We start from the raw sequence: 23,875 nt of genomic DNA, 5'->3' as shown, positions 1-23,875 counted from the left end.
ATGGTTTCATAGTAGTTAGCACTCCATAAAATTACACCATGTGAATGAGACAGGCAACAAAAATATCAAAACAACTTGTTTGGAAAGGGGGTGCTTAAAATGTTCTTTTTCTTGTGTTTGGAGAACTATTAATGCATGCGTTATGCATTAAATTAAACTTTTCCTGCAATGATCTTAGTTTTGGGTTAGAAAAGTTTATCTCTCTCACCCCTCTTTCTCTGTCTTTCATCTCTCTCTCTCTCTCTCTCTCTCTCTCTCTCTCTCTCTCTCTGTGTGTGTGTGTGTGTGTGTGTGTGTCTGTCTGTCTGTCTGTCTGTCTGTCTGTCTCTCTCTCAACCTAGTCTGTCCTGAAACTCATTCTGTAGACCAGGCTTTTTTAAGGTATTTATTTCCCAACCATTTACATTTTGAAGAGGGCTTTCCTGGATTCTGATGTTTAAAACTGGTTAAAAGGGCAAAGATGTGCCTCTGGGCAGGAGAAAAATCCTTTCATTTGTCTAAAGCAAAGGACAATTTTGAATGTTAGGGCTGGAAATAAGATTCAAGGATGGGGCTGGAGAGATGGCTCAGTAGTTAAGAGCGCTTGCTGTTTCTCCAGAGTGGGGTGGGGGGTTGAAGAACCCATTCAGGAAGCTCACAACCATTTGTAACTCCAGCTCCAGGAGATCTGGCACCCTGCTCTGGCTTCCTTAGATGGACACACACTTACACACACAGAGGTGGTGGGTGCACACACACCAGCCCTTTCTAGGTATCAGGAAAACAGAAATGCCTTTCCAGGTAAGTCAAGGAGTAAGAAATTTGATCCAGGGACTTTGACAAACTGTCCTGCAAGCAAAACTCACCTCTACACCATCCATCTAGGAGTAAACTTTTTTCGACACTCAAGACTTTAAAAGTGACTTGCTTAGCTCTAGTTCTCAGACAGGAAATGTGATGCATCTCTCCCATTTTCATCCCCTCTTGCTAATGCAAAAGTCTACCTGCCATTATGATCGCCATATGACCTTGGGTCTTTCTCATAAGACACAAAGAATAGATGCAACATAGTTGTTCTTCTCTGGACTGGTTGCTGGCTAGCTGGTCACACAAGGGACTCAGCTCGCTGGTCATGAGGTGGGGAGGGATGTGGGACACTCAGCTAGCTGGTCATGATGGGTGGCTCATTCCATTTCCAGGTTTGAATGGAAAATTAAGGTTTAGCATGATCACTGGATCTTAGACAGTTGTGAAGTGACAACTACAGTGACCTCATTCTGACTTTGGAGAATTGGTTATTCTTTATTTTTAATTTATATGTGTGTGTGTTTTGCCTGCATATATGTCTATACACCACTTGCATGCCTGGAGCCTGCAGAAACCAAAATAGTGTCAGGTTCCCTGGAGTTACAAACAGTTGTGAGCTGCCATGTGGTTGCTAGGAACTGTACCATGGTTTCCTATAAGAACAGAAAGTGCTCTTAACAGCTAAGCTTTCTCTCCAGTCCCTGGTTTTTCTGTTGTTTTGTTTTTGAACTTCCACTTAAAATTTTTTAAAACTTAATTTTATTTATTTGTGTGTGTGTGTGTGTGTGTGTGTGTGTGTGTGTGTGTGTGTACATGTTATATACACATATGTGAACACATGCCCCTGAGTGCGTGCAGAGGCCAGAAGTAGACATTGGGTGTCCTGCTCTATCATTCCCTGCTGTGTTCCCTTGAAACAGGGTCTCTCTCTCACTGAACCAGGAGACAGGGGAAAAGAGGAGCCCTAAGCAAACTGGCTAGTTAGAATAGTGTAATTGGTGAGCTCTGGGTTCAAGTGAGACCTTGCCTCAATGAATAAAGTGGAATACTATTGAGACGCCCAACATCAGCCTTGGGCCTCCACATATGCCATGCCCATGGGCACGCGCGCGCGCGCGCACACACACACACACACACACACACACACACACACACACACACAGAGAGAGAGAGAGAGAGAGAGAGAGAGAGAGAGAGAGAGAGAGAGAGGTGCATTTACATCCAAACATGCTTGCAATCTCCCACCCCCAAACATGCATATACACATGCATGCAGGGAAAGAAAAAGAAAAAGATACGAAAGGGTAAAGGTTTGAGTTCCCACTACGACAGAAGAGGTCAGAGGATGAATTGTGGGTCAAAGTGAGCAGCAGGGACAGGGGCAGGTGTAAACTCTCCAAGTACAGAGGAACCTGGGGTGCTTCTCAGGACAGGCGAAGTCTCCGGTACAGGCCAGGCCTGCAGCTGGAGGGGTGTTTGGGTACAGACACTTTCTGAGTCAGTTTCCTTTCTCACCTGACCCTCCTGCAACTTGGTGGGTGCCCTGCATAAGACATGTTATTTCCTGCTTCTACGGCTCTCTGCCCACACCCCTACTTTCCGTATTGGCCTGCCCGATGCTCACTGCCCACTGCCACTGCCCACTGCCTTCTGCTCTGGTCTTTTAAAGCTTAGCCCAGGCAATTCCAGTTCCTTCTCCCCACTGATGCCCAGCTGAGGGCTTCCTGCTGGGGCGCCCACAACTCTAGCCATGGACCTCCTTCCAGCAGCTATCACATGGCTGGAATTATTTTGCACTATTACTGATTATTACCAATCCTGAGCTTGCTTGGGGCAGGGACCATGTTCTATTCATGTTTTCACCTTCTGCATGGGGCCTGACATAGAAGATGTGTTCAAAAAGTCAAGTGAATGAATTTAAAAAATTTTTTTTACTTGGATTTGGTTGAAGAGGCGATTGCAGTCACTTGCGTCAGGCAATCTCGATTGTGCCTCCTTGAAAAACACTTTCGCTTCCCCTCCTACGACCAATGACTCACTCCTGGGGCAGATAACACAGTTGTGAGGTGCAGAATTTCACTTTCTCAAATCTTTTCAAAATCTGTTTTTCTTTTTTTAAAAAATATTCTCCTTCAAAAACAAGAGCCCAAAGAGATTTTTGGAATCTCTGGACTCAGTGTTAACTGACAGAATACTAAAGATGATTGGAACTTCATCTCTGCAGAACATCCAAAAGAGAATGGGCGGGAGAGTCACAGAGCTAGGCATTCGCCCTGGCTCCACTCAAGGCTCATAGGCCTTAGTGCCATCTTCTCACTCAACTTCCACGGCACCTCGATGTTTCCTGGAAGGTAAGGAGACTAAAGAAAACACAATGTAAAGCAATAAAAGCCTACTGTATAGAGCCCAGGTCTGCCTCATATGGAATGGTGCTGTAACCATGATACACTGTTTGTTCTGGGTTGAATAAAGGAGACACCTACTGAAACTAGATGCTTGTTCTATGTATGTGTGTGATCTATGCGCATGTTCATGTGGAGGTGTGCACTGGGTGTGCAGTTGAATGTGTACATGTGTGTGCATGCATGTGGAAGTCAGAGGTCCATGTCAAATGTCCTCCTTAACTGCTTGCCACTTTATAATTATTGTTATTTTGGAGTCTTAAACTTATTTTTAAATATTTATTTTCATTCATTCATTCATTCATTCACTTATTTTAGGGGTATGTGTGCTTACCTGAATGTATGTATGTGCACCACATGCATGCCTGGTACTGTGGGAGAACAGAAGAGGGAGTCAGATCCCTTGGAGATGGAGTTATGGATGGTTGTGGGTGTTGGAAATTAAACCCAGGTTCTCCGCAAAATCAGAAAGTGCTCTTAGCTACCAAACCATCTCTCCAGCCCCATCATTTTGGTTTTTGGAGACAGGGTCTCATGTAATCCAGATTGGCCTTCAACTACTATGGACCTAAGGTTAACTTTGAACTCCTGATCCTACTGTATCTGTCTCCCGAGTGCTGGACTTATAGGCATTCACCACCACCTAAATTTCTACCTTATTTTTTGATCCAGAGTCTTCCACTGAACCTGTCACTCACAGATTAAGCTAGGCTGGTTGGCCAATGAGCTCTGAAATTGCCTGTCTTCATCTGTAACCCCCTAGTGCTGGGATTATAGATGTGTGCACCACATCCAGCTTTGAAATGGATTCTGGGATCTGAATCCAGGTTCCCCTGCTTGTGTGCCACTCTACCCATTGACCTACCGCCAAGACATGCATGCCCATCCTTGACAAGACAACATGTGGGCAAGGACAGTACACCAAGCCCAAGCAACCCTGGGCAAACTTGGTGTTATAGTTTCTGCTTTGTTCCTGTGATAAGACACTGAGGGAATGCAACTTGGGGAGGGTAAAAGGGCTCATTTGGCTTACGAGTCACAGTTCATCACTAGGGAAGCCAAGGCAGGAACTCAAGGCAGGAACCTGGAAGCAGGAGCTGAAGCAAAGACCACAGAGAAATACTGTTACCAGTTTCCCTGTGGCTTGCTCAGCTTGCTTTCTTATACAGTCTAGGTCCACTTGCCAAGAGTGGCACCACCCTCAGTGGGCTGGGCCCTCCCATGTCAGTCATTAATCAAGAAAATGCCCACAGACATGTCAATCTGATAGAGGCAATCCCTCAGCTGAAGTTCTCTCTTCCCAGGTAACTCTAGTCGATGTCAAGGTGACAAAACTAACCAGCACACAGTTTGCAATGAAGGTTATGATGAGCACCAGCCCAACAGATGGCCACCCAGCTGCCAACCTACTCTTTCCTGTGTCCCTCTCTGCACCTTGACTGCTGTGCCAGTAGCTTTTTCTCCTGTCCACCCCCACACAAGGACATAAAAGCCCCTTTCTCCTAGCTTGCTGCTTAATTACAACTTACTGCTCCTTGTCCCAGCACTACCATGGCAACAAGTAGCATTGGTACAAGAGTCAAAAGCGAGAAAGGTTGCCTAGCAACAGAGTAGTAGGATGCATTCAAGGATCCTGGAGGCCCAAGTTCTAGTTTTGGTTTAGCCCAGACTCCTCTGCACTTTGATTGGTTTTGTTTTTGTTTTGTTATTTGCAAAACAAAGGCAGTAACAATAGTCACAGAGAACTATTGCAAAAAGCTTATTCCACAAATTCTGGGTCACGGCTATAAGGGGAGAAAAATGGCACACGTGTACTAAGTCGGAAAGGAAACAAATGTCAACCATAGACTGCTTTCTGATGACTGAGCTGTAAGAGTGGTGGCTCCCTGGTGATATCTCTTCGTCACTGTCCCTTCCCTACAGTTTCTCTGGTGCTGTCTCTTCAGAGGGTGTCAGTCATAATTCAAGTGTAGGTGTTATTTGGTTCATTAACTTTATCTCTAGGAATCATTGTTATGGAAATTTTTTCAAGCTGAAAAACTGGAAATGAACCCAGGAGGACACTAAAGAGGGACACAGCACACCAAGCAGTGGAACCAGTGGGACGCTGTGCAGTTTGAGAGGTATCATTTGTTCAGTGATTGATATTCTTTCTTTCTTTCTTTCTTTCTTTCTTTCTTTCTTTCTTTCTTTCTTTCTTTTTTTGACAAATTCTCAGGTAGCCCAGGCTGGCTTCAGATTGGCTATGTAGTCAAGGATGACCTTGAACTGCTGGTCCTCCTGCTTCCATCTCCTGAGTGCTGGGATTCTAGGCATGAACCACCATAATCAGTATAATGGGCTGAGGATCAAGGCCAGGTCTGTGCGTGCTAGGCAGGTCCTATACCAACTGTTTTACAATCTCAACTCTTAGGATATGGGAGCCACTGTATATTGCATGTTGCTAATTAATCCCTGTGATCCCCCAAAATCCTTATGAAAATGTCATGTCCTTTAACAGAAGATACTAGAAAATAAAATGAATATATATATATATATAATATATATATATATATGTAACTATTTAGGAGGGAAAAGGTAGCTCTTTATCCAGAAACATAGCAGGGGGGGTCTCTAAAATATGATGTGTAGAGAATGAAGGCAAATCACAGACAGACACACCCTTTACAAAGATTTACCTACAAACACATCTCAAGAAGCCTGGGAGGACTTGTTACAGAATGCAAACAGTTGTTCCCAAGTCACTTCTTGCTGCTCCCAGAAGAGGTGATAGATGCTTAAATGTCCTTAATTTTTGCATTTGCCATTCCACCCACCTGGAAAGCCAGTCAGTTGTTCTTCCCTTCCTGTGAATGCCTGCCCATCCCTCCGGGCTCCGGTAAATACTGCTACCTCTCTGACAGGCATCAGTGTAGCTCACATCACTCTCTGTGTCCTCATTGTCTCCCTCACAACGTTGTCATTTCAATTAGCTGCTTGTGTGCTTCCCACAAGCCTTCCCAGTAGACTGAGCTTTAGGACTGCAGAATCATATTTTTATTTCTTACTCCAGGGCCTCCCCAGCCTCTCTAGGGAGAGGTTAAAACCTCATTGGCGCAAGCCAAAGTTACCTCTGCTGCAGTCGGTTCATGTCTACTCGTGTTCAGCAAGCATGCTATAAGGTAATGGTTCTCAACCTGTGGGGCGTGACTCCACAGGGGTCACAGAGCTGATATCCTGCATGTTAAATACTTACACTGTGATTCATAACAGAAACAAAATTAGTTATGAAGTAGCAATGAAATAATTTTATTGTTGGGGGGTCATCATAACACGAGGAACTGTATTAAAGGGTCGTGGCATTAGGAAGGTTGAGAACCACTGCTATGGGTTCTCAGAAAGCCACGCAGGAGTAGAGAAGAAGCCGGGTGGAGACTGCTTGACCATAATCTGAATAAACTCAAACAATGCATGGAATGTTAGTATACCATTCACAATCTGGACAGCAGGTGGTGCACAAGGCCTATTTGCTGAGGGACATCGAAGAGAAGGGTGTAGGCGAACCAGGAAGGTGGAGATGTCATCCTCCAGCCCCATCTTTCTCCAGTCCCCAGTGAGCTGCACAACATAAAGGTGGGCATGGGGTCCTCCTCCCCAGGATGTGAGGTCCCAGCTTCTGTCCCCCCGACCCCAGCTTTGCTCTCATCCTCTCCAGTCTGACCATGCTGCCCTCTGAAATGAACTTTCTTCGTGAAGCACCGCATCCTCATCCCACCAGTGACAGCTGATAAGAGTAAAACTGTCCAAAGGGACCTGACAGCACTGACCAAAGGGGCAGAGGCTAGCCCGAGTCTCACTTTCAAGATGTGTGCTGGTTAGTTTTTTGTCAGCCCCGGATCACCTGGGAAGAGGGAGTGTCAATCGAGGAATCGGTTTTCATCAGATTGGCCGGTAGGCAAATCGTTGGGATATTCCCTGATTAATTATTCATGTGGGAGGGCCCAGAGCACCCTGGGCAGATGGTCCCGGGTTGCTTAAGAAAGTAAAATGAACAAGCAATGAGAGAGCAAGCCAGTGAGCAGTGCTCCTCCATGGTGGTCTTGGCTCCTTCCTCCAGGTTCCTGCCTTGACTCCCTGGGCAGTATCCTTTCACGATGGATCTGGAAGCAAAAGCTGAAATACACCTTTTCCTCCCCAAGATGCTTTCAGTCATGGTCCTTATCACATCACAGAAGGGTATCTGATGGTGAGGAGGAGGAGAAGAGCTGAGCCTGTCAGAGATACAGGAGAACCGTGGGTAAGGAAAGGGAATTCCTTTCTACAGGAGGGTAAGAAGGTTCACAGAGAGCCAGGCTGACAGTCCCCACTGCTTTAGAAGATAAGGCAAGTTCTAAGGCTGCTGGGACCACAGAGAGGGTTCAAAGGCTCCGAGAACTTAGTTAAATCTTGTCTCAAAAGTAAAAAGAGAAGTAGAGAGATGGCCAAGAGGAATAGCACTTACCTAGCACACCCAGGCTCCCTGGTTTCCCCCAAGAAGTTTCCAAAAGGAAAAAGTGATCAGCATTATCAGTCCCCCGGTTCCGCCCCCCTCTCTCTCTCTCTCTCTCTCTCTCTCTCTCTCTCTCTCTCTCTCTCTCTCTCTCACACACACACACACACACACACACACACACAAAATCCTTATGAACTTTGAGATGTTGCTTGGTTGGCAGAGTGCTTGTCTAGTATGCATGAAGCCAGGGTTCTATTCCAGCACCACATGAACCAGGCATGGTGGCCGTTTTAGTTAGGCTTTATTGGGCTCACACTTCCACATCATGGCCCATCACTGAGGGAAGTCAAGGCAGGAATTTGAGCAGGAACCTGGAGGTGGAACTGAAGCAGAGGCCTTGGAGAAATGCTGCGCTCTGCCTTGTTCTCCATGGCTTGCTCAGCCATGTCCTCACATGACTCAGAGGCACCTGCCCAGGAGTGGCACTGCACACAGCAGCCTGGACCCTTCCGCATCAATCATTAATCAAGAAAATGTCACAATAATAGACTTGCTATTATTATTGAGACAGGGTCTCACATAGACCAAGCTGCCTTCAAACTCACTATATAGTCAAGAATGACCTTGAGCTTCTAATCCCTCTGCTTCTACCTCCCTATCTATGGGATTACAGATATGTGTCACTGTCCTGGTTAGATTTTTTTTTTTCATCTTAACACAAGCCAGGGACATCTTGGAAGAGAGAACTTCACTTGAGAAAATGTCTCTATCAGATTGGCCTTAAGACAATAATTCCTAGGGCTTTAATGGCCTAAACTGGAGCTTTGTTGGTGGTATGTAGGACCAGCATCCTGGCCATACATAGAAGTGGGATTGGGAGAGGATGGAAATGGAAGTAATGAATGAGTAGAGATGAGTCTCTGAAGAAGTGCTTCCAAGGGCAGGGGGCAGCAGTAGAGGAAGAGCTCACCATGGTGGCCAAGCTATCCATGTGGAGACCGAGGTTAGCAACATGGAAAGTGGAGATGAGTATACGGAAGACCATAAACCTGGTGTTCTAGGCTCCAGAGTGTGGGAGGAGGTAATGGTGGGCTGGAAGAGGACACCATATGGGAGACACAGGCATCAGAAGATCTGGTTCAGAAGTTGTGGAGCACATAATGCCAGAGGACTTGGTTGTAAGGCTTTGAGGGGATCAGGGTTTGGACCAAGGGCACAGAAGGCACCCTGGAAAGGAACAAAAGGCTGAGATGATTTATGCCTGAGTTCCTGGCTATTTAAAACAGGCCTGCCGGGCACAGAAGATTCTTCAACTACTCTCTTTCTTTGAGGAGGGTGGGAACCAGGTCTAGTAGACACAGATGGGAAATCTGCTATCATGCTAAGAAAGACAGATGGACTGGAAACAGCCTTGGGACCAGCAAGATGGCATAGTTGGTAAGGGTGCTTGCCCTGCAGGCCTGGTGATGCTGTACAGGCCTAATGACATGAGTTCAAAACCTGGATCCCACGGAGAAGGACAGAACCAACTCCTGAAAGTTGTCCTGTGACTTCCGTAGACAGAGACTATGGCATGCGTAGGCCCTTAGTCCCACAAATGTACATACAGTAATTTAATTTAATTTTATAAAAAGCAAACAGTCTTAGAACGCTGTCCACACACTGTCCAGGCTGGTGAAGTCCAGGGAAGTGAGATCGTGAGATACAGACGAGACTTACAGCCTTGCATCTTTAAAAATGGGGGGGGGGGTTTGTTTTGTTTCCTAGTTGGCCTGCCTTCCAGATTCTCACAGACTCTGTCATGAACACACACTGTTAGACTGCCTTTCCCCATGCTCTGCATAGCACATCAAGTAGTTTCCATTTTCCACATTGTTTGTCTTAATCACTGCCAGCTAACCTTCGGTGTGGTGTGAAGAACTGCTGCTCTCACTTGGAGGTGTTTTGTTTTTTTCTTCTTCTTTTGCATGAGTGTCATCTAACCTCATGCATTTGCAAGCACATAAATTATGCAGATATGCACGCCTGTCTGTATCAGCCCACAAATGAATCTCCAGGCCTGTTGATCCCTTCTTAATCTTTCTCCTTGACACGTAGAACAATTATCTGCAAGCTAGCTGAAACCCTACCCTGTTCTCACCCACTCAGGAAAACAGGCAAGTGAATGAAAATAGTGTTATTGAAAAAAAAAAAAAACTCGAATCTACTCCAATTTACAACAAAAGTGGTGGCCCATCGGAAAACTCTGGCTTGGTTAATGTTCAGAGAGCAAATGGCATCCTGCAACGGTTTAGACCCAAGTGTGGCAGCCAGCAAAGCACAGTGCTGATGTTGGGGTCTGCAGGCTACTTGGGGAAGGCAGATTCCTGAAGCAGTGTGGTGGGAACATGACTAACCATGGAGGACACATATCTCAGCAGGAAATGGCTCCTGTCTCTTGATGGAGCTTGCCAGTCAAGGCAAAAAAAAAAAAAAAAAAAAAAAAGTCTATTTTAGATAGTACAAAGTGCACAACAGAGGTTTTGGGGCCTGCAGTCCATCCTGCAGTGGCTTAAACTCGGTGCACAAAGTGAAAATCAACAGATGTGGCACAATAAGGAGGCCTCTTAGGACCCTCTGGAAGTTTTGTGAGTGTTTGCATGTCTTTGGGAGCCCGGGAAGGTTTTGAGGCAGATGAAATCATCGGAATACACGTTGGTTTGGAAGTTTCAGTAGAAGAATGGAGGAAAGAATAGAGAAACTGGAGAGTGGGTGGACACCACACAGGCAGAGGTAGACAGCACCAACGTGGTGGGTGACCAGTTCAAACCTGAGGATTGACAGAAGGGGCAGTGGCCTGCTTCAAAGCTCTCTCCCCCTTTTCTGGGCTGGCAGGTAGCTTGGTCACATGGTGACCGCACCCTTCCTACAGTCTGTAGCACTGTGTCATCACATCGAAAAATGTCACTCTGTGATTAAGAACAGGGTCACTGAGTCAATGAGGTTTCCGAAAATGAGGGGTTTGGGGAAGAAACTAAGATAAAAAACAGTGCTCGCTGACAAGCCTTGGGACACACTTTGAGAAGAGAGAGAACTGACTCCAAGTTGTCTACTGACCTCTGCACACTTGTTTTGGCACAGAACACCCCCCCACACATACAACTTATACACATAAACAAACAAATAAATAAATGTAAGTTAAAAAAATTAAGCAAAGTCGGTGTGAGGAACAGATTCCCTCAGACAACACTGTTACCATCTTAGTGGTACTGAATCAATAGGGATTAAGTATCCCTGTGGACTCAGTTTATTCTAGGATCCACTTTTAACCCCCTGACCTTGAGTAGGGGCCATAGTTTATCCTGCCTCCTTTAGCTAGAAAATGGCATAATAATTCCTACCTTGACACCTGTGGTAAAGAGACAATGGATAAAATGTGAAGTGGTCCTGATAGGGTGCCTAGGCACGCCTCAGTGCATCCTGCCTTTGCCTCTTCATCCAGTGAGGCCCTTTAAGAGTTAACTTCACAGAACTAAGGGCCTCCAAACAAGCACTGAAAACCATGGGTTTGGAAGGAGAAGCTAGTGGGTGGACTTCCAGGCGGAGAGGAAAGTAGGATGAGCTACTACTCATTAATGCTGACTAATTCCCCTGGAATTAAGTGTAGGACAAAGGAGTTTAATTCAGTGGGATCTCAAAGAAACAATGTGTGTGCCTATGAGTCCCTTTCCAAAGCCCCACAGCCTCCTCCAACAGGGTGGGGCCACTGTGGGTGGGACTTCGGCTTCTTAACAATGCCTTGAATTCTAATCTCAAAGAAACAACAAGGAAACTGGAGGGCAGAGTAGGGTTGGGATGGACAGACCTCCCTGTGACTACTCATCTTTGGGCTAAAGTACTCAGGTTTGGGGAGGTTCCCAAGGTTCCTTGGTCAGGATGAATCAAGTGACAGCCTAGGCTGATTCACAACTCAGGAAGCTGGCAGCTTGCAGCAGACCAGCCGGCCGGCAGCCTAAGGGTGAGCTCATTAACCACAGGGACCCTAAGCTATGCCGTGTGGCCCAGCCTGGCTCAGTCTGTAAGGCAGAGTGGCTCCCTTCATGCCTGAGTCAAGACTGCACCAGCTTTCAAAAATCACTATCTGTAGACAGTTCCAAAGGCACTGGTCACTGAGTTCTTGGTGGTCCCAACATCCCACCACTTTCCCTGCAAAAGGCAATCCATAAACTGCCTAATGGCAGGTGATGTCATTCTATCCCTTGGTGAGAAGAGCACATGACTACATTCATGAAAGAGAACTCAAGCCTTGGTCAGACACCAGATCCCAATCTGAGGTTTTGAAAATATGGCTGCCATTACCAAGTCAGCTGGAGACCTTCTTGTCCGTGGTCCAGAAATCCACAAGGCACAACTGGTCTGCCTGACCTCAAAAAAAAGGCTTCTATCTGGGTTGCCTGTGTTAAAGAGCTTCTGTCCCTGATGGAGGCAGACAGCAAGACAGCCAGAATACACTCATGCAAGGCCAGGGGCAATAACACACCTATAATTCCAGCACTTGGGAGGCTAAGGCAGGGGGGTCAAAAGTCCAACTCCAGCTTGCTCTGTACTCTGGGATACTGTCTCAAAAAATAAAAATAAGAAAAAAAAAACAAAGAAAAAAAGTCAGGAAATCATTCACACACACATACCCCATCTGTACACACACACATGCATATATATATATATATATATATATATATATATATATATATATACACATGCAGACATTCTCATACATAAATATTATCTATGAAAACCAAAAAATATTCCTCCAAAGAAAGGAGGCCATTTGAATTTCCATTCATCTGAAGACCAACTAGGCTACAGAAAGAACGCCAGATATTAACGGTGTCCCTTATGGCCAACCACATACCCTAAGAAGGTGCCTCCTTGGTGCAGGTGGCTTGAAATAATTGCCATTTGCTATAGCTTGCTCTTCCAGGGAAGTGTGTCAGCCTTGGGTGAGTGAGTCTGCCACTGGAGTCCACACTTGTCCTCAGAGAGACAGCCACTCTCTCAAGCATCTCTCCTGGGCTCAGAGTACTTTGATGAGCCACATTAGTGAAGTTGCCTTTGAAATAAATCTTCCTTCCCAGACTCCTCTTCCAAAGCATCTCCATAAAGTTGTTATTATGTTACTAGCACTGCTGGAGTTCAGGAAGGCTGAATTCTGCATCCTGTTGGGTACTTCCTTATCTATTTCCTTCTCTTCTTCCTCCTCCTCCTTCGTCCCTTCCTTCCTCCTCTTTCGGATTTCTTTCTTCTGATGAGTGCATGCCACATACTGGAGGGCAGTTGAAATGGCTCACGGGGACATGGATCTAGGCACTTTGCTGACTTCCTCCCCCATGACTCAGGCATGGTTTAGCACCTGGCTTCCTAACTAAGCTTGGTGGTGCTGGCTGGTGATCTCAGCTACCTGGACACAGTGCACTTTGAGAATGGAGAGATGAATGACAGAAATTCTTCTGACTGAAGTCCCTCTTTATTTAGAAGCTCCTGTCCTTGGCTTTTATGTTCTTAAGAAATGGGAGAGGGGAGCATGACAACTTTCCATTCCAAACTAGATAAGGCAAAATAAATTTGTGTTGCCATGAGTTTGTGATTTTCAGCACTTCATTCTGTCAAGACGGGGATGCTAGACATGGTAAGAACAGCATGGGTCACCCTGGGTCATCATTGGCATTGCCTCTGATAGGAAGAAAAGGACAGTGAGCCCCTTTGACTGGTCTACCCCCTGGTACCCACCATTCCTGCCTCACTCTGATCCTGAGACTACGTCTCACAGTCCTGAGACTCATGGTGACTGCAGGAGTCACATCATCATCAGACCTTCAAGCCATGTGTGATGTCAAACACAAATGCTTTATGAAGGACTGAGTCTTACTCACTTGAGTTAAGATGTTTATTGTCATCCCACAGGCTGTACCCTAGTGCTGATATGGAGCTAAAGGAATCCATCCCTTACTGTTCCTAGGAAAGGCCCAGATTTTCTTAGACCCCAGCTATAGCAAACCCATAGTCCAAGGTTAGCAGCCTTGCGAAGAGATCAGAAAACTGAGGTAGCCAGGCATGGTGGCACACACCTTTAATCCTAGCACTCAGCAGAGGCAGGTGGGTATCTGTGAGTCGGAGGCCAGCTTGGTCTATATAGTGAGTTCCAGCACAGCCGGGGTTATATAAAGAGACCCTATTTCAAAAAAGATAAGAAAGAAAAAAAGAAAGACAGAAAGGAAGGAAGGAAGGAAGGAAGGAAGGAAGGAAGGAAGGAGGAAAAATTGAGGTAGCTAGCTCTAAGACAAGAGGCCAGTGATGGAGGGCCTGGGATTGGATAGGCAGAGGTGACAGAAAGGCCAGGGGTGCCATACTATTTTGTTCCCTCCAAGTTGAAACCTACCTTCCTAGAGAGAGGGAAGAAGGAGGCTCCCCAGCCAGACACATGAAGTTAAGGACTATCCTAAAAGACTCTGAAAGATCATGAAACTTAGCAGCCCTAGGAACTCAGAAAGTTCCAGGGTTCACCCCCTTCCCCCTCCACCCCCTTGTCTAACAGTAAACAATTACCAGGGAAGAGGGTCTGGGGAAGCTGCCTGTGAGCTATGCTTGGAGCACCAGGGAGACAGTTTCCCAAGTTGTCATCTGTGCTGGGCAGGCCTGTGAGTCTCCTGTGGTCCTGGGGATCAATACAACAGATTCACTGGTTCACCAAGCTAGTTTTGGTGAAATGATTTCTTTGGTCTCTTGTTGGTGTCCTCTCTCAGGTGAGCAGATATCACATGGCAGATAAGGGCCTAGGAAAATGATTCTGACATTGGGAAGAGAGGAATCCTCACTGAAATCAACATGACAGTGTGCTCCTAGCAATCATCCTCCCTTGGCTTGCCAATCTTTGGAAACTGCCAATTTATCGCCTATCTTCTCCCCAAGTTGCCACCTGACATCTGCTGATCCAATTCCAGGTCACACATTTCAGCCAGTTACAAACGATTGTCTCTGCATGTAGGGAAGCTTGCCCAGTCCATGAATTTCTAGAAAGGACTTCAGCTTCTATTCTTTCCTCATTGTTGAATGCTCAAAATAACTTTCCTTCAAGCAAAAGTGGCATCTCCCATGGAAACGTTGACTGACTTAGAGCCACTCTTGGGAAGTAGCTAGCCTTCAAATCTCAGTGCACACCAAACCTGACAGGAGCCTGGCCTCCTTGAAGGCCTCCACCCACATCTTCCTTCCTAAGGCAAGAAGTGCTGAGTGGGGGTTGTTTTCTTTTTCAGTCAAGGGCTTTGCATTTTGCTTTTCTCAGAGAGGATGCCATGATCCAGCTCAAGGGGATATCAGCTATGAAAGAGGATTAGGAGCCTTGGGTTGGTGACAAATGGCACATGTCTCCTACCCAGAGCCTCTTAAGATGTTCCCCACTTTCTGGAGTTCTGCTCTTTCCTGTAAGATGCACAAGAGAGGCACAAAGTAAGCAGCTTCGCTCCCGGAGTTCTTATGCCTTCACATTACGGTCTGCTAAACATCATTTGGGGGAAAAGTCCATGCTGTCTTCTTATAATTGAAAAACAAACAAACAAAAATCTGGAAAAGTGAAGATCAAAATCCTAGCTAACTAAGCATTGGGTCCACCGCCCAATGGTTGTGGTAAAGTGTTGAGATCTGTGTTTAATCAGTATTGAAAACCTGTCCCACTGCCTGCCTTGTCCCAGGAGAGGGCGAGCCAGGGAATTTCTGTCTCCCCAGACTTCTGCTTAATGGCACCTCAGAAGGAAGCCCTCAGACAAGGCACAAAGACACCAACCAGAGTGGAAGACAGGAGACAGGAACCAGTTCTGGCAGTCATGGTCCTAAGCCTGGCTCTCCCCCAGGTCTGAGTTTCTGGCTGTGTTCTTCTGGAAGACACGTAACCTTGGAGGAAGGGTGAGCAGACAGCCTCAACTCTGACTCACACAAAAGAGAGCTCATTGTTTTTTCCCTTGGCCACATAAGCCAACCAGAGCATAGGCTCCAGTCGGCCTGGCCTGCTGTGTCTGGGGCTCAAGTCTCACTTCACTACTTCCCAATGGTGGACACGTCAAGCCTGGCACCTTCAACTGGAAAAGAGGGCCAGCAGAATGCTGACTTTGCAATCTGTTTCCAAGTTTAAACCAAATGTCATAGAGAGCCATAGGCCATGCTAAAAGGGGCAGGGCTGCTAATACTGAATTTAGTTTGCAAAACTCAGGGCTGCTTTCATTTTATTTATTCTTACAGTTTCTAACTCCTTTCTTGAAGTTAAGAGGAGATGGAGACTTCCCCCTTGGTATCTTCATCTTCTACATAAGTGCACACACACACACACACACACACACACACACACACACACACACACACACGGACACACACACACACACACACACACACACACACACACACACACACACACACACACACACACACACACACACGGACACACACACACACACACACACACACACACGGACACACACGGACACACACGGACACACACACACGGACACACACACACACGGACACGGAAACAGACACACAGATACACGGACACATGGCATCCTCCAGAAAGCCACTTCTTTCATATCTATCTCCAGTTTATCCCTACAATTGTGTTCATGTGCTGTACCCCAAGAGCCAGGGTGAGCATTTCAAGCCATGCTGCTTCAGGCTTCAGCTGACACACTTCATGGTTAAGGTCTTCAATGTCATTGGGTCTTTCTCAGCTACCTCTTGTCTCACACTCAACAGGGGAATTGAGGGTGGGATACTCTCCTGCATGGAAGACTTTTTCTGGGGATCACTTCTTCCTGTGGGCCCTGCTCTGAGGCTTGGCTGCAACCAGGACCCCAGACTGTCTCTCTTCCAGTGCAGAATTCTGAAACAATCCACCTGCATTGAGGCCTTGGGGAAGAGGTGAAAAATTCCTAGTGTCATTTAGCACAATTACATTTTTACTGACATCTTCCTCTCTTATGAGTTTCTACCAACATGTGAAAAGAAATTATTTGAGGTTTATTTTTTTGCTGCTGCTGTTGGTTTTTTGTTTGTTTGTTTGTTTTGGCCCTTTCTGCTGTAAGTGTTGGCTGCATTGTCCTGGCTTCTGGTTTGCCTGTTTGGTTTAGTTTGGTTCTTACTGTGTAGCAGTACTGTCCCCACCATCTTTAGTGGTATAGATGGGACATACTATCTTGTCACCAGGACCAATAAAAAGTTAAAACAGGAAGCATACTCTCCCTTGTCTGAAGATACCAGTGACTGAGCAGCCCTGTCTGCTGGGACTCTCTCTCTCAGGAGGCCAGAATGGAAAGAGATAGGCAGGCTCCCAGGGTTCTGGGAAGAGAGCAGGGGGATGCCACCCCCCCAATTCAAGGATGGGACGAAGAGCATCTTTGACACCTCCCCACCTCTAGAAACAAGATAGAATAGAATAGAAGTAGCAAGAATGTTATGTACACATGCATGCAGTGAATTCCTCCTGGAGAGAAGAGCACATTTCTGACCAGATTCCCCAAAGCATTCAGGATTTATGAAAAATGGGGGCTGGGAATGGGATTGTTTTTGAGGGAGGTAGTGACATGTGAATGAATCAGGAGCAGTCACCCCTGATTCACTGATTTCTCCCCCTCTCTCCCCACATCTAATCTGTCTACCAAGTTCTACTTTGAAAATATACTGGGAATCCATCTTCTCCTCCCCATGCCCACTGGCCCACTCCAGTCCTCTCCCCTTCTCAGCCAGAGTATGCCCCATACCCTTTGTCCACTTTGTTCTCAACCATAGAAACCAGCCCAAGGCTTTCAAAATATCATATTTATTGGTGGTGTTGGGATCTGTTTTAGCTACTTTTCTGTTGCTATAACAAAACACCAAGACCAAAGTAACTTGTACAAGAAAGCATTTGATTGGGCTTACAGTTTCAGAGGGTTAGAGTCCATGATGGTGGAGCAAAAGTATGGCAGCAGGAGCAGCTGAAAGCCCACATCTTGATCCCAAAATAAAAGACAGAAAGAGCACACTGGGAACCACATAAGTTTTGCAACCTCCCCTCACCCCATGGGGGCCATTCCTATTCAAACCACAGTATTCAAACTTAAGACCTTGCACACAGTAGGCAAGCTTATAACTGCTCCACCCCAGGTTGAGCCTTATAAAGGAGAAGCAGATTTTACTCCTCTAAGGAAATGCAGTGACAACTTCCCTGCTCTTGCAAAACTAACCCCAAAGGCCTTATGATGTCCCAATATTCTGGCTCCACGCTTGTCCCTTTTCTGACCATCTGTCCATCCCAGCCCTTCTCTAGACTCCTCCCAACCCTATTTACTTTCTGCTGTTCCTCAGACACCCCCCACAAATGCTTCAGGACACTTGCCCAGCACCGCCTACAGCTGCCACCCTTGCTCCCCAAATGTCTTGGCCATGCTAGCTAAAACAGCATTCCACCTTCATTTTCTCTAGACCTCTGCTTCCTTTTTGTGTTTTTGCTTTTGAGGTGGGTTTGTTTGTTTGGTCTTTGGTGTGGTGTTGTTGTCTTAAAACTCTTTTAACCTGAAATTTAAGGTGCTAATATTTATTTATATTTAGTGTCTGTGTGTGTGTGTGTGTGTGTGTGTGTGTGTGTGTGTGTGTGTGAGAGAGAGAGAGAGAGAGAGAGAGAGAGAGAGAGAGAGAGTGTGTGTGTGAGAGTATGCATGTGCACCACATGTGTGTAGGTGCCTTTCAGAGGCCAAAGGGCATTGGATCACCTAGAGCAGTGATTGTGAGCCATGAGATGTGAGTGCTGAGAACTGAACCCAGATTCTCTGCAAGAGCAACAAGTGTTCATAACCACTGAGACATCTCTCCTGGCTATTTATTTAAAGATAGCTCTTGTTATGTGTCCGTGGCTGATCTGGTATTCCCTATGTAGCCCAAGCTGGCCTCAAATTTATGGCAGTCTTCCTGCTTCTAACTTCTAAGTGCTAGAAAGACAGGAATTCATTGCCATATCCTGTTGTCTTTTCCTAGTGGCATTAAATTATGTACTTGTTTGTTTGCATATTTTTATGCATCCTACTTGTGAAATATAAGCAAGGACTCGGCTCATCATTGCACCTGCAAACTCTAAAACAGTGCCTTGCAGGTGGAAGTTGCTCAATGAACAGTTGTCAAATAACAAAATGAATGAACCAGGCATTAAGTGCAAATGCAGAGAGGTAATTGATGATAGTGTTATCTACAAAGTGCTCAAAGTACATGGAAGGAAAAATCAGTGACTCGGCTTTGGGAAGGTGAGGAGAGGAATTGCTTGCAGGGAAAGCTTGTGAAGGCCACCATACCCTATCATCTCATTAGAGCACAAGGCTGGGGAGTAGAGCTATGAAGGAATGGGAGGAAGAGGAGGAGAGGGAGAAAGACGAGGAGGGGGAGGAGGGGAAAAAGGAAGGAAAGGAGGAAGGGGAGGAAGGGAGGAAGGAGAGGAAGAGGAGGAAGGGGAGGAGAGGAGAAAGGGGAGGAAAGGGAGGTCACAGGGAATGAGAATGAGCAGTGGACAGGGACCAGCTTGTCCTGCCGAAGACTGTGGATATTATCTTGTAAGTGATAGGAATCCCAAGGAAGATTCTCAGCAGCATGGGGTATGCTTAGAAAAGCTGCCCTTGCAGAGAACCCAAGTTCAGTTCCCATAACCCACATCAAGCAGCTCACAACTACCAGTAACTCCAGCTCCAAGGGGATCTATTGCCCTTTTCTGGCCTCCGTGAGCACCGGCACTCACATGCACATACTATATACAGACACACACTCATACATGTCAAAGAAAAGAAAAATGCCCAGTGTGATGGCTCACGCTTGTAGCACTAGGGAGGCTGGGGCAGGAAAATTAGTATAAGTCTGATCCTAGCTTGGGATGCATAATGAGTTCTAAACCCTGCCCACCGCACCCCCCTCCAAGAAAAAAGGAAGGAAAGAGGAAAAGAAAGAATGCAAGCCATGGTTAAAATATGACTCTGGGTGAGATGTATTCGATAAGAGACAATCCCCTAGGCAGAGAGCACAAATGTGCAGCTTGAATGAGAGACAAACAGGCCAGAACCAATAAAAGGCAATAAAAATGAAAGGAATGGAATCGGAACCAGGGAGACAAGACTCTGGGGCCCAATGCACATGAAAGCTAGTGCAAAGAGAGTCAAAACACCAGGCCCTAGTGTCTCTAGCCCCTTTAACCCTTGCCACCCTTCTCTCTGAGAAACAACGGTCCAGACACCTCCAGCCACTGACCCAGGCCTCTATTTCTACCTAGTTGGTTATTGTGTAGACACAGTATTGGAATAGATCCCAGGGCCTTGCACATGCCTGTCAAGTACTCTGGTGATGAGCTACACCCCCCTGCCTCAGTTGAGTAGCTTTGAGATTTAAATGTGAGTCTGCTTGTCACCACTGAAGAAAAGCTGCTGGAGTGAGCCACAGTGTAGTGCTTTCATGATTTGAAATAGCCAGCCTCCCACCTATGATACTCCTTTGGGCTAGAGTATTTGAGGAGGAACTGTGGGAAGTAGGAGGGTCTATAGAGGCAAGGCGTGGAGGTAAAGAAGATTAACCGAGGGAGGGCTTATGAGTCACTAAAATCAATGGAGTCTTAAGAGTCTGATAGCTGGCTTTTTTTATGCCTCTCTTGTTACACAGTCATTCAACAAACATTACCTGAACAACTATGATGAGTGACGCTGTCTTTGGTGCTAAGCAACAGGCAACAGGAGCAGCCCCAAGTCAGAGGCTGTTCAGACTGTACTGTTCAGAGTGAGTGAGCACAGACAGAAAGACACAGACAGGCAAGCTAGCAGACAGAAGTCCAAAGCCCAGCAGTCTTGATGTAGCTTATAACTCCAAGTTTATAAAATGGACCTGATGATGCCCAGAGCAATGCTATGATGCTTAACAAGACCCCAGGATGCTGCTGTGTGGCAAAGCAAGAAGGCAGCCCTAATAGCCTGTCCACACGCTTGCTTTCACTGTTACTTTGTGTCCCAGTCCATAGACAGGACTTTATCCAGGACTTTATCATCCTTGCTCCATCTAAACCCATTATCCTCTGTCTCCAGGTTTTAACTTCTCTGAAGAGAGGAAGGTGCAGAAGAACATACACCAAGTCAGACTAACACTACTTGCTGACTTGCCTAATGAGACATTCTACCTGACAAATAGCTCTGCTTTTTCCCCAGGGGAAAAAAAAATCCATCTCGCCAAATCAAAGGACACAGTGCCTTCTCCCCCAGCAGACAGCTGACATGCTGGAAACTCTTCTAGGTGACCACCAATGGTAGCACAGACCTGGGCAGTGAATCTGTGACACAGAGGTAGATCTGCCCAGGGCCCCCAGCCCAGGTGAGGTCACATGTTTAGGCAAGGCTCAGTTCTGTCTCAGTGACACCAAAAGCCCAGGGAGCCTCAGCTCTGCCCTGTCTTCAGAAAGATTGTTCAGGTAACAATATGGTACACATGTACACTACTGTAGTACTTTGAAAGAAAATGTCCCTCAAGGGCACTGGCACTATTAGGAGGCATAGTTTTGTTGGAGTAGGTATCACCTTGTTGGAGGTCTCCTTTGCTCAAGATATGTGACACAGTTCACTTTCTGTTGCCTATGGATGGAGATGTAGAACTCTCAGCTCCTTCTCCAACACCATGTCTGCCTGTACGCTGCCATGTCCTGCCATGATGATAATGGACTAAATCTCTGAAACTACAAGCCACCTCAATTCAATGTTTTTCTATGTCAGAGGTGCTGTGGTCATGGTGTCTCTTCAAACAATAGAAACCCTAACTAAGAAACAACCTAACCACATACTGCAATGTATACTTGCATACACACCTATACATATGTACACAGTCATGACAGCTATTCCTAAGCAAAGCCATTCTACAGTGAACTGTGAGTGGATCCTGGCTAAATAAGCTCAGAAATGTTCTTGGTACAAGCAGAGCATTTAAATATATAGAGTGTTAGATGATAACTCCAGAAATCGAAATTAATCTGTTACGTGTGGGGGAGGCACAATATAAATAGGAAAGAGGCTTAGTTGAAAGATATAACTTAGGTAACTTAGGATGTGTAGAAATTAATTTCAAACAGTTTAACAAGATATCTACATATCTATCTACAGATATGTAGATAGATAAATGAAAGGTAGATAGATGATTGAGATGGATGGATAGATAGACAGCAGATAAACAGATACATATAATAGACGCGCAAGTGATAGAAAGTACAAATATAGAAGGAGGTTTATGATTGTTAGATCAAAATCAAGCCTTTAGTAGCCTATTCTTTTAATTCTTCTTTATATTTGATTTTTTAAAAAAATAAGGAATAGAAATGAGGACTGGAGAGGCTCGGGGTTAAAAGTGCTTACTCCTCTTGCAGAGGACCAGGGGTCAGTTCCAAGCATCCACATCAGGTGGCCTACAGCTGCCTATAACTCCAGTTTCAATGGATTTGATACCTTCTTGACTCCTAGAGGTACTTGGAAGCACATGGTGCACATAGATTCACAAAGGCGCACACATACGCACATATAAATAAAACCTTTTAAAACTTGGAGAAAAATAAATTCTTAAAAAGAAAAAAGAAATAGGAGTGAACAGAAAAATGAAGAATAATTAGTTACAAAATACTGAATACACTGTTCATTCCCATAATATGCAATTAAATCATGATCGTTTATTTATTTATTTTTGGATTTTCCAAGGCAGGGTTTCTCTGTGGCTTTGGAGGCTGTCCTAGAACTAGCTCTTGTAGACCAGGCTGGTCTTGAACTCACAGAGATCCGCCTGCCTCTGCCTCCCAAGTGCTGGGATTAAAGGATTGCGCCACCACCGCCCGGAATAAGTCATAATCATGATTGGGGATTGTGAAGAGACAGAAGGGAGAGATGTGCAGATGAAGAGGCATTAGTGGAGCCACAGGATGACTTAATGAAGAACACAGAAGGACTTCACCCTGTTCAGCTAGCTGTCCTCCATATCCTCATTCAGGCTTTCCCAATGACCCACTGAATGAAGGGTGTTATTCGGCTTCTGTTTGTGTAAAGACAGCTTACCTAAAGCAATTGAAGTTAGTGACCCAAAGTCACAAGACATGTAACAGACAGAACCTGGGTCAAAGCCGGTCTTCTGGTAACAAGCGTTGGGTTCTTTTCTGGGTATCATGAGTCTTCACAAGAGTTCTCATAGTAGCAGACCTTGAGACAGGGGTTCAAATACAATAAGAATTTCTGGGGAGGCTTAGGGACCAACACTGGGGAAACAAGAAGCTCCCCCAACCCAGGATGTAGCCCCCCCAGGAGCATGCAGTGAACTGGCTCCTTCAATGGACAACTAAAGCATAGTCCCCTGGGAAACAGCATGAAGTTCATGCCTCATAATCATCCCACCCAAAGGGCCAGGGAGCTGGGATATTTATGCTCCAATTACTGAGAACCATTGATTGAATTGAACCATTGGCGGCTGCTCCCAGGAGCCTTCATCTCCCTGCACTTTCCCACTGCAGCAGTTCGAGAGGAGGAAAGTCCTCAGACTCAGGGACATGAATTTCAGGTTGACCCTAGGTACCCTGGTTCCGTGAGGTCTGACTGATGTGACTAGCATTCTAACAAAAGTGATGCTGGTACCCACCTCCAATTCTTACTAGCCAAGTGCAAGAAACAAAGACCATCTCAGACTCCAAAACTACCAGGGACAATGAGGGAAGACATCTAGGCACCTTTTGAGGCATGCACCCCTCTGTGCAGGTGGGACACATCTGTGGGTCCCATTCTCAGAACAGCAGTCACAGACCCTGACCCAAAGAGCAGAAAGACATAGACCTCTATGTGTGTTCCATCTTACTGGATTTGAACTTTGAGCTGCATAAGGTTAAGAATAAACCATTCTGAGAAATTCAATAGCTGTTTACCAGTGTGAAAAACACATGAATGATATTCCTCATACATCCAGGTAGCCCGATGATGGCACTCAGGGTCTGAAAGCATCCTGGATGTTGGTAGCAGCCTGCAGTGAGAATGGGACCCAGTGGTGTGATCCAGCATCCCTCTCCTCTCTCATTATTCATGCTGCCTGCTGTGCTGCGAAGCATCAGCCGGATCCAGCAGAAAATAGTTTACAAATGGGAAAATACCAGGCAACAGCGATTATTTAAAATCTGTTTTTAAAATCTT

At 45.8% G+C, this 23,875-nt stretch overlaps 2 long non-coding RNA genes across 11 annotated transcripts; one reads left to right on the top strand and one right to left on the bottom strand.

The window, feature by feature from the left end:
• The first annotated feature begins 2,761 nt into the window (after positions 1 to 2,761).
• On the top strand, positions 2,762 to 23,602 carry LOC103158973. 10 transcript variants are annotated; one of them, XR_004769100.1, is made up of 8 exons: positions 2,762 to 3,136; positions 5,220 to 5,310; positions 6,240 to 6,348; positions 6,676 to 6,799; positions 6,882 to 7,117; positions 7,284 to 7,463; positions 14,438 to 14,635; positions 20,762 to 23,602. It is a non-coding gene; the product is annotated as an uncharacterized LOC103158973 (long non-coding RNA). The 10 variants fall into 10 exon arrangements; XR_004769107.1 differs by lacking the exon at positions 20,762 to 23,602 and having other exon boundaries at positions 2,810 to 2,851; positions 3,010 to 3,136; positions 14,438 to 15,376; XR_004769106.1 differs by lacking the exon at positions 20,762 to 23,602 and having other exon boundaries at positions 2,810 to 2,851; positions 3,010 to 3,136; positions 5,192 to 5,310; positions 14,438 to 15,376.
• On the bottom strand, positions 6,455 to 11,669 carry LOC118238555. The gene is made up of 2 exons (XR_004769109.1): positions 11,039 to 11,669; positions 6,455 to 7,437 (listed from the first exon to the last, which is right to left on the bottom strand). It is a non-coding gene; the product is annotated as an uncharacterized LOC118238555 (long non-coding RNA).
• Positions 23,603 to 23,875: the final 273 nt, after the last annotated feature.

The sequence above is a fragment of the Cricetulus griseus genome, chromosome 3 (assembly GCF_003668045.3).
Source record: "Cricetulus griseus strain 17A/GY chromosome 3, alternate assembly CriGri-PICRH-1.0, whole genome shotgun sequence".
Classification (NCBI taxonomy): domain Eukaryota; kingdom Metazoa; phylum Chordata; class Mammalia; order Rodentia; family Cricetidae; genus Cricetulus; species Cricetulus griseus.
Note: the sequence above shows the minus strand (reverse complement) of the source record. Positions and strands in the feature narration are given on the sequence as shown.